Source organism: Triticum aestivum, chromosome 7D (assembly GCF_018294505.1).
Source record: "Triticum aestivum cultivar Chinese Spring chromosome 7D, IWGSC CS RefSeq v2.1, whole genome shotgun sequence".
Classification (NCBI taxonomy): Eukaryota; Viridiplantae; Streptophyta; class Magnoliopsida; order Poales; family Poaceae; genus Triticum; species Triticum aestivum.
The window spans coordinates 217798932-217815712 of NC_057814.1; positions in this window are offsets into that span (position 1 = coordinate 217798932).

The following is a 16781-nucleotide window of genomic DNA, read 5'->3' on the forward strand; positions in this document are numbered from 1 at the left end:
AAGATCCATTTATTTTCAATGGCTTGCCGACCATCGGGCAAGTCAACCAAAGTCCATACTTTGTTCTCATACATGGATCCCATCTCGGATTTCATGGCTTCAAGCCATTTTTCGGAATCTGGGCTCACCATCGCTTCTTCATAGTTCGTAGGTTCGCCATGGTCTAGTAACATGACCTCCAGAACAGGATTACCGTACCACTCTGGTGCGGATCTTGATCTAGTTGACCTACGAAGTTCAGTAATAACTTGATCTGAAGTTTCATGATCATTATCATTAACTTCCTCACTACTTGGTGTAGGTATCGCAGAAACTGATCTCTGCGATGATCTACTTTCCAATAAGGGAGCAGGTACAGTTACCTCATCAAGTTCTACTTTCCTCCCACTCACATCTTTCGAGAGAAACTCCTTCTCCAGAAAGGATCCATTTCTAGCAACAAATATCTTGCCTTCGGATCTGTGATAGAAGGTGTACCCAACGGTCTCCTTTGGGTATCCTATGAAGACACATTTCTCCGATTTAGGCTCGAGCTTATCAGGTTGAAGTTTCTTCACATAAGCATCGCAACCCCAAACTTTAAGATACGACAACTTTGGTTTCTTGCCAAACCATAGTTCAAAAGGCGTCGTCTCAACGGATTTCGATGGTGTCCTATTTAGAGTGAATGCAGCCGTCTCTAAAGCATAACCCCAAAACGATAGCGGTAAATCAGTAAGAGACATCATAGATCGCACCATATCTAGTAAAGTGCGATTACGACGTTCAGACACACCATTACGCTGTGGTGTTCCGGGTGGCGTGAGTTGCGAAACTATTCCGCATTGTTTCAAATGTAGACCAAACTCGTAACTCAAATATTCTCCTCCACGATCAGATCGTAGGAATTTTATTTTCTTGTTACGATGATTTTCAACTTCACTCTGAAATTCTTTGAACTTTTCAAATGTTTCAGACTTATGTTTCATTAAGTAGATATACCCATATCTGCTCAAATCATCTGTGAAGGTGAGAAAATAACGATATCCGCCACGAGCTTCAATATTCATCGGACCACATACATCTGTATGTATGATTTCCAACAAATCTGTTGCTCTCTCCATAGTTCCGGAGAACGGTGTTTTGGTCATCTTGCCCATAAGGCACGGTTCGCAAGTACCAAGTGATTCAAAATCAAGTGATTCCAAAATTCCATCAGTATGGAGTTTCTTCATGCGCTTTACACCGATATGACCCAAACGGCAGTGCCACAAATAAGTTGCACTGTCATTATTAACTCTGCATCTTTTGGCTTCAATATTATGAATATGTGTATCACTACTATCGAGATTCACTAAAAATAGACCACTCTTCAAGGGTGCATGACCATAAAAGATATTATTCATATAAATAGAACAACCATTATTCTCTGATTTAAATGAATAACCGTCTCGCATTAAACAAGATCCAGATATAATGTTCATGCTCAACGCTGGCACCAAATAACAATTATTTAGGTCTAAAACTAATCCCGAAGGTAGATGTAGAGGTAGCGTGCCGACGGCGATCACATCGACTTTGGAACCATTTCCCACGCGCATCGTCACCTCGTCCTTAGCTAAACTTCGCTTAATCCGTAGCCCCTGTTTTGAGTTGCAAATATTAGCAACAGAACCAGTATCAAATACCCAGGTGCTACTGCGAGTATTAGTAAGGTACACATCAATAACATGTATATCACATATACCTTTGTTAACCTTGCCATCCTTCTTATCCGCCAAATACTTGGGGCAGTTCCGCTTCCAGTGGCCAGTCTGCTTACAGTAGAAGCACTCAGTTTCAGGCTTAGGTCCAGACTTGGATTTCTTCTCCTGAACAGCAACTTGCTTGCTATTCTTCTTGAAGTTCCCTTTCTTCTTCCCTTTGCCCTTTTTCTTGAAACTAGTGGTTTTACTGACCATCAACACTTGATGCTCCTTTTTGATTTCTACCTCCGCTGCCTTTAGCATTGCGAAGAGCTCGGGAATCGTCTTATCCATCCCTTGCATGTTATAGTTCATCACGAAGCTCTTGTAGCTTGGTGGCAGTGATTGAAGAATTCTGTCAATGACGCAATCATCCGGAAGTTGAACTCCCAGTTGAATCAAGTGATTATTATACCCAGACATTCTGAGTATATGCTCACTGACAGAACTATTCTCTTCCATCTTGCAGCTATAGAACTTATTGGAGACTTCATATCTCTCAATCCGGGCATTTGCTTGAAATATTAACTTCAACTCCTGGAACATCTCATATGCTCCATGACGTTCAAAACGTCGTTGAAGTCCCGGTTCTAAGCCGTAAAGCATGGCACACTGAACTATTGAGTAGTCATCAGCTTTGCTTTGCCAGACGTTCATAACTTCTGGTGTAGCTCTTGCAGGAGGCCTGGCACCTAGCGGTGCTTCCAGGACGTAATTCTTCTGTGCAGCAATGAGGATAATCCTCAAGTTACGGACCCAGTCCGTGTAATTGCTACCATCATCTTTCAACTTAGCTTTCTCAAGGAACGCATTAAAATTCAACGGAACAACAGCACGGGCCATATATCTACAATTAACATAGACAAGCAAGATACTATCAGGTACTAAGTTCATGATAAATTTAAGTTCAATTAATCATATTACTTAAGAACTCCCACTTAGATAGACATCTCTCTAATCATCTAAGTGATTACGTGATCCAAAGCAACTAAACCATGACCGATTAACACGTGAGATGGAGTAGTTTCAATGGTGAACATCACTATGTTGATCATATCTACTATATGATTCACGCTCGACCTTTCGGTCTCTGTGTTCCGAGGCCATATCTGTACATATGCTAGGCTCGTCAAGTTTAACCTGAGTACTCCGCGTGTGCAACTGTTTTGCACCCGTTGTATTTGAACGTAGAGCCTATCACACCCGATTAACACGTGGTGTCTCAGCACGAAGAACTTTTGCAACGGTGCATACTCAGGGAGAACACTTTTATCTTGAAATTTTAGTGAGAGATCATCTTATAATGCTACCGTCAAACAAAGCAAGATAAGATGCATAAAGGATTAACATCACATGCAATCAATATAAGTGATATGATATGGCCATCATCATCTTGTGCTTGTGATCTCCATCTCCGAAGCACCGTCATGATCACCATCGTCACCGGCGCGACACCTTGATCTCCATCGTAGCATCGTTGTCGTCTCGCCAACTTATTGCTTTTACGACTATCGCTACCGCTTAGTGATAAAGTAAAACTATTACATGGCGATTGCATCTCATACAATAAAGCGACAACCATATGGCTCCTGCCAGTTGCCGATAACTCGGTTACAAAACATGATCATCTCATACAACACATTATATCACATCATGTCTTGACCATATCACATCACAGCATGCCCTGCAAAAACAAGTTAGACGTCCTCTACTTTGTTGTTGCAAGTTTTACGTGGCTGCTACGGGCTTAGCAAGAACCGTTCTTACCTACGCATCAAAACCACAACGATAGTTTGTCAAGTTGGTGCTGTTTTAACCTTCGCAAGGACCGGGCGTAGCCACACTCGGTTCAACTAAAGTGAGAGAGACAGACACCCGCCAGTCACCTTTAAGCAACGAGTGCTCCGAACGGTGAAACCAGTCTCGCGTAAGCGTACGCGTAATGTCGGTCCGGGCCGCTTCATCTCACAATACCGCTGAACCAAAGTATGACATGCTGGTAAGCAGTATGACTTATATCGCCCACAACTCACTTGTGTTCTACTCGTGCATAGCATCAACGCATAAAACCAGGCTCGGATGCCACTGTTGGGGAACGTAGTAATTTCAAAAAAATTCCTACGCACACGCAAGATCATGGTGATGCATAGCAACGAGAGGGGAGAGTGTTGTCCACGTACCCTCGTAGACCGACAGCGGAAGCGTTATCACAACGCGGTTGATGTAGTCGAACGTCTTCACGATCCGACCGATCAAGTACCGAACGCACGGCACCTCCGAAGTTCTACACACGTTCAGCTCGATGACGTCCCTCGAACTCCGATCCAGCCGAGTGTTGAGGGAGAGTTTCGTCAGCACGACGGCGTGGTGACGATGATGATGTTCCACCGACGCAGGGCTTCGCCTAAGCTTCGCGACGGTATTATCGAGGTGTAATCTGGTGGAGGGGGGCACCGCACACGGCTAAAATATCGTATATCAAGTGTGTTCTTAGGTGCCCCCTGCCCCCGTATATAAAGGAGCAAGGGGGAGGCCGGCTGCCTATGGGGCGCGCCAAGGAGAGGGGGGAGTCCTCCTCCTAGTAGGAGTAGGACTCCCCTTTCCTAGTCCTACTAGGAAAAGAAGGGGGAAGGAAAGAGAGGGAGAGGGAGAGGGAAAGGGGGCTGCGCCCCCCTCTCCTAGTCCAACTAGGACTCCTCTGGGAGGGGGCGCACCACCTCCTGGCTGCTGCCCTCTCTCTCCCCTCAAGGCCCACTAAGGCCCAATACTTCCCCGGGGGGTTCCGGTAACCCTCCGGCACTCCGGTTTAATCCGAAACTTCTCCGGAACACTTCCGGTGTCCGAATATAGTCGTCCAATATATCAATCTTTACGTCTCGACCATTTCGAGACTCCTCGTCATGTCCGTGATCACATCCGGGACTCCGAACAACCTTCGGTACATCAAATCATATAAACTCATAATAAAACTGTCATCGTAACTTTAAGCGTGCGGACCCTTTGGGTTCGAGAACTATGTAGACATGACCGAGACACCTCTCCGGTCAATAACCAATAGCGGGACCTGGATGCCCATATTGGCTCCTACATATTCTACGAAGATCTTTATCGGTCAGACCGCATAACAACATACGTTGTTCCCTTTGTCATCGGTATGTTACTTGCCCGAGATTCGATCGTCGGTATCTCGATACCTAGTTCAATCTCGTTACCGGCAAGTCTCTTTACTCGTTCCGTAATACATCATCCCGCAACTAACTCATTAGTCACAATGCTTGCAAGGCTTATTGTGATGTGCATTACCGAGTGGGCCCTGAGATACCTCTCCGACAATCGGAGTGACAAATCCTAATCTCGAAATACGCCAACCCAACAAGTACCTTTGGAGACACCTGTAGAGCACCTTTATAATCACCCAGTTACGTTGTGACGTTTGGTAGCACACAAAGTGTTCCTCCGGTAAACGGGAGTTGCATAATCTCATAGTCATAGGAACATGTATAAGTCATGAAGAAAGCAATAGCAACATACTAAATGATCGGGTGCTAAGCTAATGTAATGGATCATGTCAATCACGTCATTCTCCTAATGAGGTGATCCCGTTAATCAAATGACAACTCATGTCTATGGCTAGGAAACATAACCATCTTTGATTAACGAACTAGTCAAGTAGAGGCATACTAGTGACACTTTGTTTGTCTATGTATTCACACATGTATTATGTTTCCGGTTAATACAATTCTAGCATGAATAATAAACATTTATCATGATATAAGGAAATATATAATACTTTATTATTGCCTCTAGGGCATATTTCCTTCAGTAACTCCCAAGGGTTTAATAATAAAGCAGGTAATAGGTACTACCTCAACTACTTCCCAATACCCACAATTTAATTAGACCCTAATCATGCAATGTTTGAGGGTTGATCTAATGCAATAAAACTGGGTAGTGAAAAGTATGATCAAAGTGTTACTTGCCTTGCTGATGATCCGTGAAACCTAGAGATTCGAAGTAGCAAGCGGCGCACTCCGGGTACTCTATCGCAAACAAACAAGCAAACAATAAGTACTCACCTAATGCACAAGTAAAACTCAAATAAAGATCTAACCAGAAAGTTCAACTTAAGAACTCCGGTTTGCAAAAAGATTCAACTCAAACGAAGCAACGAAAGTCAAACGGCGAAAGAAACAAGCTTCGTTTACTAATCTGGATCTAAGTCAAATTTTACAGTAGCAAAAACTTGTTTGAGTAGGTTAAACGGAAAGAGAATTTCGAGATGAAACTCTAGGCGCTTGAATCGCCTAATTCCGATAAACGAGCGAAAAGTTAAACCAGAACGAAAACCTGATCAGGAATCGCGATCTGGAATAATCGCGGAAAATCCGACGAAAAAGAAAACTGACGAACAGTTAAACGAACGGACGTTCGTTAACAGCGCCAAACCGACGAACGCGTTCATTAAAACGAAGGATCGGTGAACGTTCACCAAGTAATAAAACCAAAAAAAATAAACCGATCTATATAAAAAAACTAGGGTTTTAAAAAAAACGGGGCGTTTTTTTAGAAACCGAGCACGGCGACGGCGTTCGGCTACCTCGGCGAGCAGCTCCGGCGGGGCTTCCGGCGGGTCGGGCGAGGGGCGGCGGGGCTCGGGCGGCGACGGGGCGACGACGGGAGGCGGCGGGCGGCGGCGCACGGGCTCCGGGGCGGCGGCGTCTTCGGCGGCGGCGCGGGCGCTCCTGGCGGCGGCAGATGCGGGTCGGGGCGGCGGGGTGAGGAGAGGCGGCGCGGCAGGGGGGTACTTATAGGAGGGGGAGGGGTGCCGTGGGGGAGGGGGCAAGGCGTCGGCCTCGAGCCGGACTCGGCGGCGGCGGGAGCCGTGCTCGGGAGGGAGACGGGCGCGGGGCAGGCTGGGCTTCGGCCGAGTCGGCGCGCTCGGCGTTTTTTTTTAAATTCGCCGAATAAAAAAATCGCAAAAAAATAAATATAAATCCAAAATTGCTAAAACAAATTTTTCCCGTCTAATTAGAATAATTAGAACGAGATGAACATTTCTTTGGCCCAAAAATGCAGTTTTGAAAACGTGCATTTTTTAATGCAATTAAAATAGCAAATAAAAATCCGAATAAAATCCAATATTGGATTTTAATATTTTTACCTCCAATATTTCAGTTATTTTGGAGAAGTCATATTTTCTCCTCTCATTTATTTAATACGAAATATTTTTCGGAGAGAAAAATAATTAAAACCAAAATCCTCGTTTTATTATTTGATAAAAATCAAATATGAAAAACCGGGAAAATCCCCAACTCTCTCCGAGGGTCCTTGAGTTACTTCATCAATTTCTACTTTCCTACCGTTCACTTCTTTCGAGAGAAACTCCTTCTCTAGAAAGGATCCATTCTTAGCAACGAATATCTTGCCTTCGGATCTGTGATAGAAGGTGTACCCAACAGTCTCCTTTGGGTATCCTATGAAGACACATTTCTCTGATTTGGGTTCGAGCATATCAGGTTGAAGCTTTTTCACATAAGCATCGCAGCCCCAAATTTTAAGAAACGACAGCTGAGGTTTCATGCTAAACCATAGTTCATATGGTGTCGTCTCAACGGATTTAGATGGTGCCCTATTTAACGTGAATGCATCCGTCTCTAAAGCATAACCCCAAAACGATAGCGGTAAATCGGTAAGAGACGTCATAGATCGCACCATATCTAATAAAGTACGGTTACAACGTTCGGACACACCATTACGCTGTGGAGTTCCAGGTGGCATGAGTTGTGAAACTATTCCACATTGTTTCAAATGAAGACCAAACTCATAACTCAAATATTCACCTCCACGATCATATCGTAGAAACTCTATTTTCTTGTTACGATGATTTTCCACTTCACTCTCAAATTCTTTGAACTTCTCAAATGTTTCAGACTTATGTTTCATTAAGTACATATACCCATATCTACTCAAATCATATATGAAGGTCAGAAAATAACGATACCCGCTGCAAGCCTCAACACTCATCGGACCGCATACATCAGTATGTATTATTTCCAATAAGTCAGTTGCTCGCTCCATTGTTCCGGAGAACGGAGTCTTAGTTATCTTGCCCATGAGGCATGGTTCACAAGCATCAAGTGATTCCAAAAGCCCATCAGCATGGAGTTTCTTCATGTGCTTTACACCAATATGACCTAAACGGCAGTGCCACAAATAAGTTGTAATATCATTATTAACTTTGCATCTTTTGGCTTCCATATTATGAATATGTGTATCACTACAATCGAGATTCAACAAAAATAGACCACTTATCAAGGGTGCATGACCATAAAAGATATTACTCATATAAATAGAACAACCATTATTCTCTGATTTAAATGAATAACCGTCTCGCATCAAACAAGATCCAGATATAATGTTCATGCTCAACGCTGGCACCAAATAACAATTATTCAGGTCTAAAACTAATCCCGGCGGTAAATGTAGAGGTAGCGTGCCGACGGCGATCACATCAACCTTGGAACCATTTCCCACGCGCATCGTCACCTCGTCCTTAGCCAATCTTCATTTAATCCGTAACCCCTGTTTCGAGTTGCAAATATGAGCAACAGAACCAGTATCAAATACCCAGGCGCTACTACGAGCATTAGTAAGGTACACATCAATAACATGTATATAAAATATACCTTTCACTTTGCCATCCTGCTTATCCGCCAAATAATTGGGGCAGTTCCGCTTCCGGTGACCAGTCCCTTTTCAGTAGAAGCACTCAGTCTCAGGCTTAGGTCCAAACTTGGGTTTCTTCCCTTGAGCAGCAACTTGTTTTTTGTTCTTCTTGAAGTTCCCCTTCTTCCCTTTGCCCTTTTTCTTGAAACTACTAGTCTTGTTAACCATCAACACTTGATGCTCCTTCTTGATTTCTACCTCCGCAGCCTTTAGCATCGCGAAGAGCTCGGGAATTGTCTTTTCCATCCCTTGCATATTATAGTTCATCACAAAGCCTTTATAGCTTGGTGGCAGTGATTGAAGAACTCTGTTAATGACACTATCATCAGGAAGATTAACTCCCAGCCGAGTCAAATGGTTATGGTACTCAGACATTCTGAGTATGTGTTCACTGAGAGAACTATTCTCCTCCATTTTGCAGCTATAGAACTTGTTGGAGACTTCATATCTCTCAACTCGGGCATTTGCTTGAAATATTAACTTCAACTCCTGGAACATCTCATATGCTCCATGACGTTCAAAACGTCTTTGAAGTCCCGATTCTAAGCCGTAAAGCATGGCACACTGAATATCGAGTAGTCATCAGCTTTGCTCTGCCAGACGTTCATAACATCCGGAGTTGCTCTTGCAGCGGGTCTTGCACCTAGCGGTGCTTCCAGGACGTAATTATTCTATGCAGCAATGATGATAATCCTCAAGTTATGGACCCAGTCCGTGTAGTTGCTACCATCATCTTTCAACTTAGCTTTCTCTAGGAACGCATTAAAATTCAAGGGAACGGTAGCACGGGCCATTGATCTACAACAACATAGACATGCAAAAACTATCAGGTACTAAGTTCATGATAAATTAAAGTTCAATTAATCATATTACTTAAGAACTCCCACTTAGATAGACATCCCTCTAGTCATCTAAATGATCACGTGATCCATATAAACTAAACCATGTCCGATCATCACGTGAGATGGAGTAGTTTTCAATGGTGAACATCTCTATGTTGATCATATCTACTATATGATTCATGTTCGACCTTTCGGTCCCAGTGTTCCGAGGCCATATCTGCATATGCCAGGCTCGTCAAGTTTAACCCGAGTATTTTTCACGAGCAAAACTGGCTTGCACCCGTTGTATGTAAACGTAGAGCTTATCACACCCGATCATCACGTGGTGTCTCGGCACGACGAACTGTAGCAATGGTGCATACTCAGGGAGAACACTTATACCTTGAAATTTAGTGAGGGGTCATCTTATAATGCTACCGCCGTACTAAGCAAAATAAGATGCATAAAGGATAAACATCACATGCAATCAAAATATGTGACATGATATGGCCATCATTATCTTGTGCCTTTGATCTCCATCTCCAAAGCACCGTCATGATATCCATCGTCACCGGCTTGACACCTTGATCTCCATCGTAGCATCGTTGTCGTCTCGCCAACTATTGCTTCCATGACTATCGCTACCGCTTAGTTATAAAGTAAAGCAATTACATGGCGATTGCATTTCATACAATAAAGTGACAACCATAAGGCTCTTGCCAGTTGCCGATAACTTTTACAAAACATGATCATCTCATACAACAAGTTATATCTCATCACGTCTTGACCATATCACATCACAACATGCCCTGCAAAAACAAATTAGACGTCCTCTACTTTGTTGTTGCAAGTTTTACGTGGCTGCTACGGGCTTATAGCAAGGACTGTTCTTACCTACGCATCAAAACCACAATGATTTTTTGTCAAGTGTGTTGTTTTAACCTTCAACAAGGACCGGCCGTAGTCATACTCGATTCAACTAAAGTTGGAGAAACAGACACCCGCTAGCCACCTGTGTGCGAAGCACGTCGGTAGAACCAGTCTCATGAACGCGGTCATGTAATGTCGGTCCGGGCCCGCTTCATCCACCAATACCGCCGAGTCAAAGTAAGACATTGGTGGTAAGCAGTATGACTATTATCGCCCACAACTTTTTGTGTTCTACTCGTGCATATCATCTATGCATAGACCTGGCTCGGAAGCCACTGTTGGGGAACGTAGTAATTCAAAAAATACCCTACGATCACGCAAGATCTATCTAGGAGAAGCATAGCAACAAGACGGGAGAGTGTGTCCACGTACCCTTGTAGACCGAAAGCGGAAGCGTTATGTAACGCGGTTGATGTAGTCGAACTTCTTCACGATCCAACCGATCCAAGTACCGAACGTACAGCACCTCCGTGTTCAGCACACATTCAGCACGATGACGTCCCTCGAGCTCTTGATCCAGTAGAGGGTCGAGGGAGAGTTCCGTCAGCATGACGGCGTGGCGACGGTGTTGGTGATGTGATCCGCGCAGGGCTTTGCCTAAGCACTACGACAATATGACCGAGGTGGTAAACTGTGGAGGGGGCACTGCACACGGCTAGCCTTTGGGGTGCCCTCCGCCCCCGTATATAAAGGAGGAGAGGGAGGAGGCCATGAGGGGGCGCGCCAAGGGGGAGTCCAACTAGGATTCCCAATCCTAGTTGGAATCCCTTTCCTATTCCAAGAGGGGGAAAGAGGGAAGGAGAGGAAAGAGGGGGTCGCGCCCCCTCCCCCTAGTCCAATGCGCCACCCTGCGGGCTGCCCTCTCCTACTCCCTTATGGCCCACTAAGGTTCATACACTACAAAAAAGACACATCCGTGACATTTTGGGCCGAACGAAATTTTTTTCTGTCATACTTATGACACTTCTATGACGATAATTGTGACAAAACCCGGTATCATCATAGATGTGGTGGGGTCCTACTTCTATGACAAAAAATCATGACAGAAAATGGGCTTTTCATCCTGGGCGGGCCGGAGACGCAGCTGCATGACATTCTTTGGGCCGTCCATGACGGAAAAAACCGTGGTACAAGCGAGGGCGCGGAAAATATCGGGGAGTCCCCGGTTACGGTGGGTGGTCGGGGGCCGAGCGATGCGCGTTTCTCTCGTACGTACGTGCGTGTGTGCGAGGCATTGGGCTCTAACTGAACCCGAGTGAGGCGTTGGGCTCTAACTGAACCCGAGCGAGGCGTTGGGCTCTAACTGAACCCGAGGGATTGCACTGTAGGCTACGCGTTACTGTACCTGAGCGATCGGTCGATGGCTATTAACTGAACCCGATCGAGCGATTCCTTCACTACTGCTGCTAACTGAAGCCGATCGATGTTGCCTCTGGATGAACAGTGAGCATTGCAGGGGGTTGGATGAACAGTTCCCGGTGGGGGTGGATGAATAGGACCCCGTGGTGTTGCCTCTGGATGAACAATACCCCGATCGATGGAGCTGGTTGGGGCTGGATGAACAGGACCCCGTGGAGGGCAGGATGAACAGGACCACCCCGTGGAGGGCAGGATGAACAGTAGACGGTGGAGGGCTGGATGAACAGTAGCCCGTGGAGGGGTGGTTGAACAGGAGCCCGTGGAGAGGCCTGGTTGAACAGTAGCCGGTGGAGTAGCGCGCGGTGGAGGCTGGATGAACAGGAGCCCGTGGATGAACAGTCACAGGTGGAGGCTGGAGGACGTCGACGGTGGATGAACAGTAGCCCGTGGAGGCTGGAGGGGGTCGACGGTGGAGATGAACAGTATCCTGTGGAGTCCCGTTTTGCGGTACGCCACACCCCTCCCGATGAACAGGACCCCTGTTTCGACCGTAGCGCTCCAACACAAGTCCATTTCCTCCGTTTTGCGGTACGCCACACCCCTCCCGATCAACAGGACCACCGTTTCGACCGTAGGAGGTCCGTTTCCTCCGTTTTGCGGTACGCCAGACCCCTCCCGATGAACAGGATCCCGTTTCGAATGTGGCCGGTCGAACACAAGGTTGTTTCCTCCGTTCTGCGGTACGCCAGGCCTCGTTTCCATCGGCTGTTCCGTCCAAGCCCTCCCGATGAACACGACGACGCATTCCGTTCCGACCCAGCCGGTTGGCTCCCCATGAACACGACGACGACGATGTTTCTCTGTTCCGACCCAGCCATGTACACGAGCCCTAGCCGTACGTACGCACGAGTAGGCGTTCGAGACCCCGCCCGTATGTACGTACGTGGCCGTATTTACTTTCTTGCACCCTGGCCGCTGTACGTACGTGTACATGCTACGTGCGCGCCTCTACTACGACACGTGCGGGCCTCTACATCGACCAGTATGTACGTACACGTTCGCGACCAGAATGACAACGCTATGTACGCTTCGACCAGGTGGGTCCCGACTGTCAGGCACTTCCTCGCGTGCGAAGATGTAGCTGGTGGGTCCTAGCAGTCAGGGGGGCGAATCGTTTTTTTGTTTTTTCCCGGACGCACTTCCTTACGTGCGAAGATGTAGCTGGTGGGTCCCAGCAGTCAGGGGGAAATGTTTTTTCGCAAAATACGGTGGCCCGTTGTCGGTGTCAAAACCGGCAGATCTCGGGTAGGGGGTCCCAAGCTGTGGATCATGGATCGATGGGTAACAGGAGACAGGGGACACAATGTTTACCCAGGTTCGGGCCCTCTCTATGGAGGTAATACCCTACTTCCTGCTTGATTGATCTTGATGAATATGAGTATTACAAGAGTTGATCTACCTCGAGATCATATGTTGTGGTCTAAACCCTAGAGGTATGATGAGTAATGTCATAATGATCTATCGACTAGCCTGGCCCCGGCTAATATAATGTACCAGAGGCCTAGGATAACAAGAGTCCTAGCCGAATACGTTGGTGGACAGGAGTCCTTGTCTTGATCACCAAGTCTTGTGGAATCTTCCTCATGCATGTCATTGGCTATCTGATCTGGCCCATGAGTATACGGCCATGGGGGTCCTCGGCCCAATCTAACTGATCGGGAGATGACGTGGTGAGTACCCCCTAGTCCAGGACACCGTCCGTAGCCCCCTGAACCGGTCTTCAAGTTGGGGACGCTCCTCGATTCTTCCGAACTGTTCTTCATCTTCGGTCGCCGGTCTTGAAAACGGGTTCAACAAATCTTCTTATCTTCGATCTTGAGGATCGCCGAAGTAAATCCGAAGGGTTTATATGTCGGGTATCCGAGGAGCCCCTTTAAGTTATCGGCTTTTATCAATGCCTTGTTATTTTTACGCCCACCTCGGGTTTGAAGTTGTTCCCGAGCTGCGGTGTCCTCTTGCATCCGAGCACCAACGCCGGACTACATTTCGAGGTATCTTTTGTAGCCGAGCACCAACGTCGGACAGTATCCGAGCTCCAACGCCGGACTGTATACGAGGTGTCATAGATCACCTTGGCTTGAAGAAGTTTAAAGGAAGTTAGCCGAGCTAAATGCCGGAAATGCCCTCTATAGAGCCAGCCACTTGCATCCGAGCTTTATGCCGGACTGCTTCCGAGGTGATGCACCACTTCGGGCTTGGGCTGATTGTTTACGGATTTTATTTCCGATGCATGTAAATTTATTTGCTGTCAACATGTATTGCCAACAGACCTCAAGGTGTCTGTTGGCCTAAAATCTGAGATGCACCTGAAGGAAAATATGAAACCGCTGATCCTAGTAGCTTCTGAGACTCAGGTCGTGAAATTGGCCTGAGGATCAACTCCTAGCTCGGCAGCATACATAGGAATAGAAACGCAGTGTACTATATTAGAGGTAATAGTGATCGGCGGACGGGCCCCTGAGAGAGGGTCGTGAGAAGTCGCCGTGATATATCAGCTTGATGCCGGATAATTCCCATATGGTACTTATTGTCGTCCGAAGACGTACTTGTCATAGTTCAGTTATGCCGAACACTGAGCACTTTGAATTTTCTGCATTGAATAGGCAATGCAGTAGCCCCTGAGCCACTGGTCGGGTGGCAACACCAGATCAGGGGATCGATGTGCCCCTTTAATATTTGTAAATAATGAGCGCAAAGCCCAGTAGCCCCCGAGCCTTAATGTGGGCACGGGTGGCCGAATTAAGGATCGAAGTCCGTTTGACAGAAAATTTTGTTGTGTTTAACACAAACTTCTCGGAAAGAGAATAAAGATCTCTTAAAAGAGCTTAGAGCTGGTCGAAATCCGAGCTCGCCAAGGTAGGCCCCAAGGGGTTTAAAAGATGGAATGCAGTAAATGGATTTTACTCACAATTTTTATGTGTAATGATTCTATGTATCCAAGTACTTTACATCATTAATGCTCAGATCCGCATTGTACAAAACTTTGTTGACCGACCATCGGCTTCAACCTCCTCGGCCAGTAGCTGAGGAGTGTTTGTCCTACTTTATAAAGCCTTTACAAGGGCAAAGTTTTACGGCAAACAAGGCAATCCGGTCATACGGTTTTATAAACAAAGGTACACCAAGAGATATGTTATATTACGTTTTAATGTAACAAACATCTTCCAAAGAAAATAGTCCCGCTATCGGTTCCTTTCTTTGGGTCGTCATGCTTATCATGATCACGAAAACTCACCTCCGATCAATGTGGGAGGAAAATATTGAGGATTTAGTTCGGCGAAAGTTCCCGAACTCTATGGTATTAATGAACCAAAAATTTTACTTCCGTCGTTGCCGGCCAATGTGATCCTTTAAGATTGCTAGCTTTCGGCTTCACCCAGTCTGAGGTACTAACTCGGATGACCCAGTAGTAACAATCACAGAGGTGCTCCCTTTACCACCTAGCCGAACAATCGGGAACATAGGGGTAAGCACAGGAGCCAGGCAACCTAGCTTGGCCAAAATCTTAAGTCAAATTGATGCATATTTATGGCTTTATAACAATGATTACGGAAGGCAGCCCTTGTATATTAAATACAAATGACGATGATATGTTTATTTTGACTCCGTTGCAACCGTTTATCAGTTGAAAGTGGCCCATCGCCGGCTTCTACCCCTTTGTAGATACTGCGCAGGGTGTCTCCGCAATAACAAGACAACCCTTAGCCGACGTCTCGGTTCCCAAAGGCGGTTGTGTTAGCGGAAATGAGGCAATCAGATATGCGGGCTTTATAACTTTTGCTTAGTCATAGGAGCTTTAAACTGGGGAAGCTACCTATGAGCCCCCGGTTAGTGTTCGGCGACATCCGAGGTCAAGCCGTAAACACTTCGGCCAATGTTATGAACGTCCTGTCATTTAACATAGTCATCGGATCGCTGACCGGTTTACGCTTATTGTGACAGTCAGTTTTCAGCTTTCTCCACTGAGGTGCTTAACCATGTGAGCTGGAAGCGCAATCGCAGTGGTTCTCCCTTTGCACACCTAGCCGAACAAAGCGGAACGTACGAGGCAAGCACAGGAGCCGGGCAACCCAACTATTGACCGAAGACACAATTCAAAACCAATGCATATATAGCAATATCCGAGAATGTTTTTGCCGAATCTCTAAAGGTGTCCGGCGTTGCACTGCGAGACTTATGCTGGAAACACACAAATAGTTTAAAAGCGCCATACGCTTGGAAAACCAAAAAAACTTCATCAAAAACTTGACGTCCGAACTAGATCAAGTGTTCGGTGCCTATCCGAAAATTGGTCTTAAAATTTTTGTGTTTCTGTCGTGCATTAATATGACACATCCGATCTCAAGACTTCAAGCGGGTCAGCCGACGACTTCAACCTCCTTATCCCGAAGGCGGAGTGCTTCTCCGAGGCTAGTTTAGCAAACTAAACTCGAGCGGTTTTAGAGAGAAGCAAGGCTATCCGGCTATTGACCACACACTTGCGTCGAGAAAGCAGTGATAGAAAAAGACTTTGCAACGACTAAGAAGAAAAACAGCTCATACTAATTTAAGAGCCCCCAAGTGACTTGGGTAAAAGAATTTTATGTATAATGATTGTATGTACTGAAGTACTTATATCATATATGTGTTCACCTGAACTTTAAACGCGTCTTAACCGACCGTCGGCTTCTCCCTCTTCGGCCAAGGGCCAAAAAGTGTTATGTACTCCACCTGTCAGGAATATCGATGGTGTTTCCGATAACCAGGCAATCAGGCCATAAGGTTGTAACAGACAAAGCGCGCTCAGGGAACTTATGCTATATTACTGACGAAGTGTAAGAAGCATCTTCGAAGAAAATAGTACCTCCACCGATACCTTTCTTCGGTTGCTCATTGTTACTATGAGACTTGTGCAATAGATTTTTTGTACTCATGAGTTCCGTTGTGTGCCGACCATGATTGAAAACAATAAGAGCGCTAGCTTTCGGCTTCACCCAATCTAAGGTCCGAGCTCGGATGACCCGATCATGACAATCGCAGAGGTGCTCCCTTTACTCCCTAGCCGAACAATTGGGAACGTAGGGGTAAGCATAGGAGCCAGGCAACCCAGCTTGCGGAACACTTAAGTCAACATGGTGCATATTGTGGCGTAATACACGAACAAGGAACAAAGCCATACAAG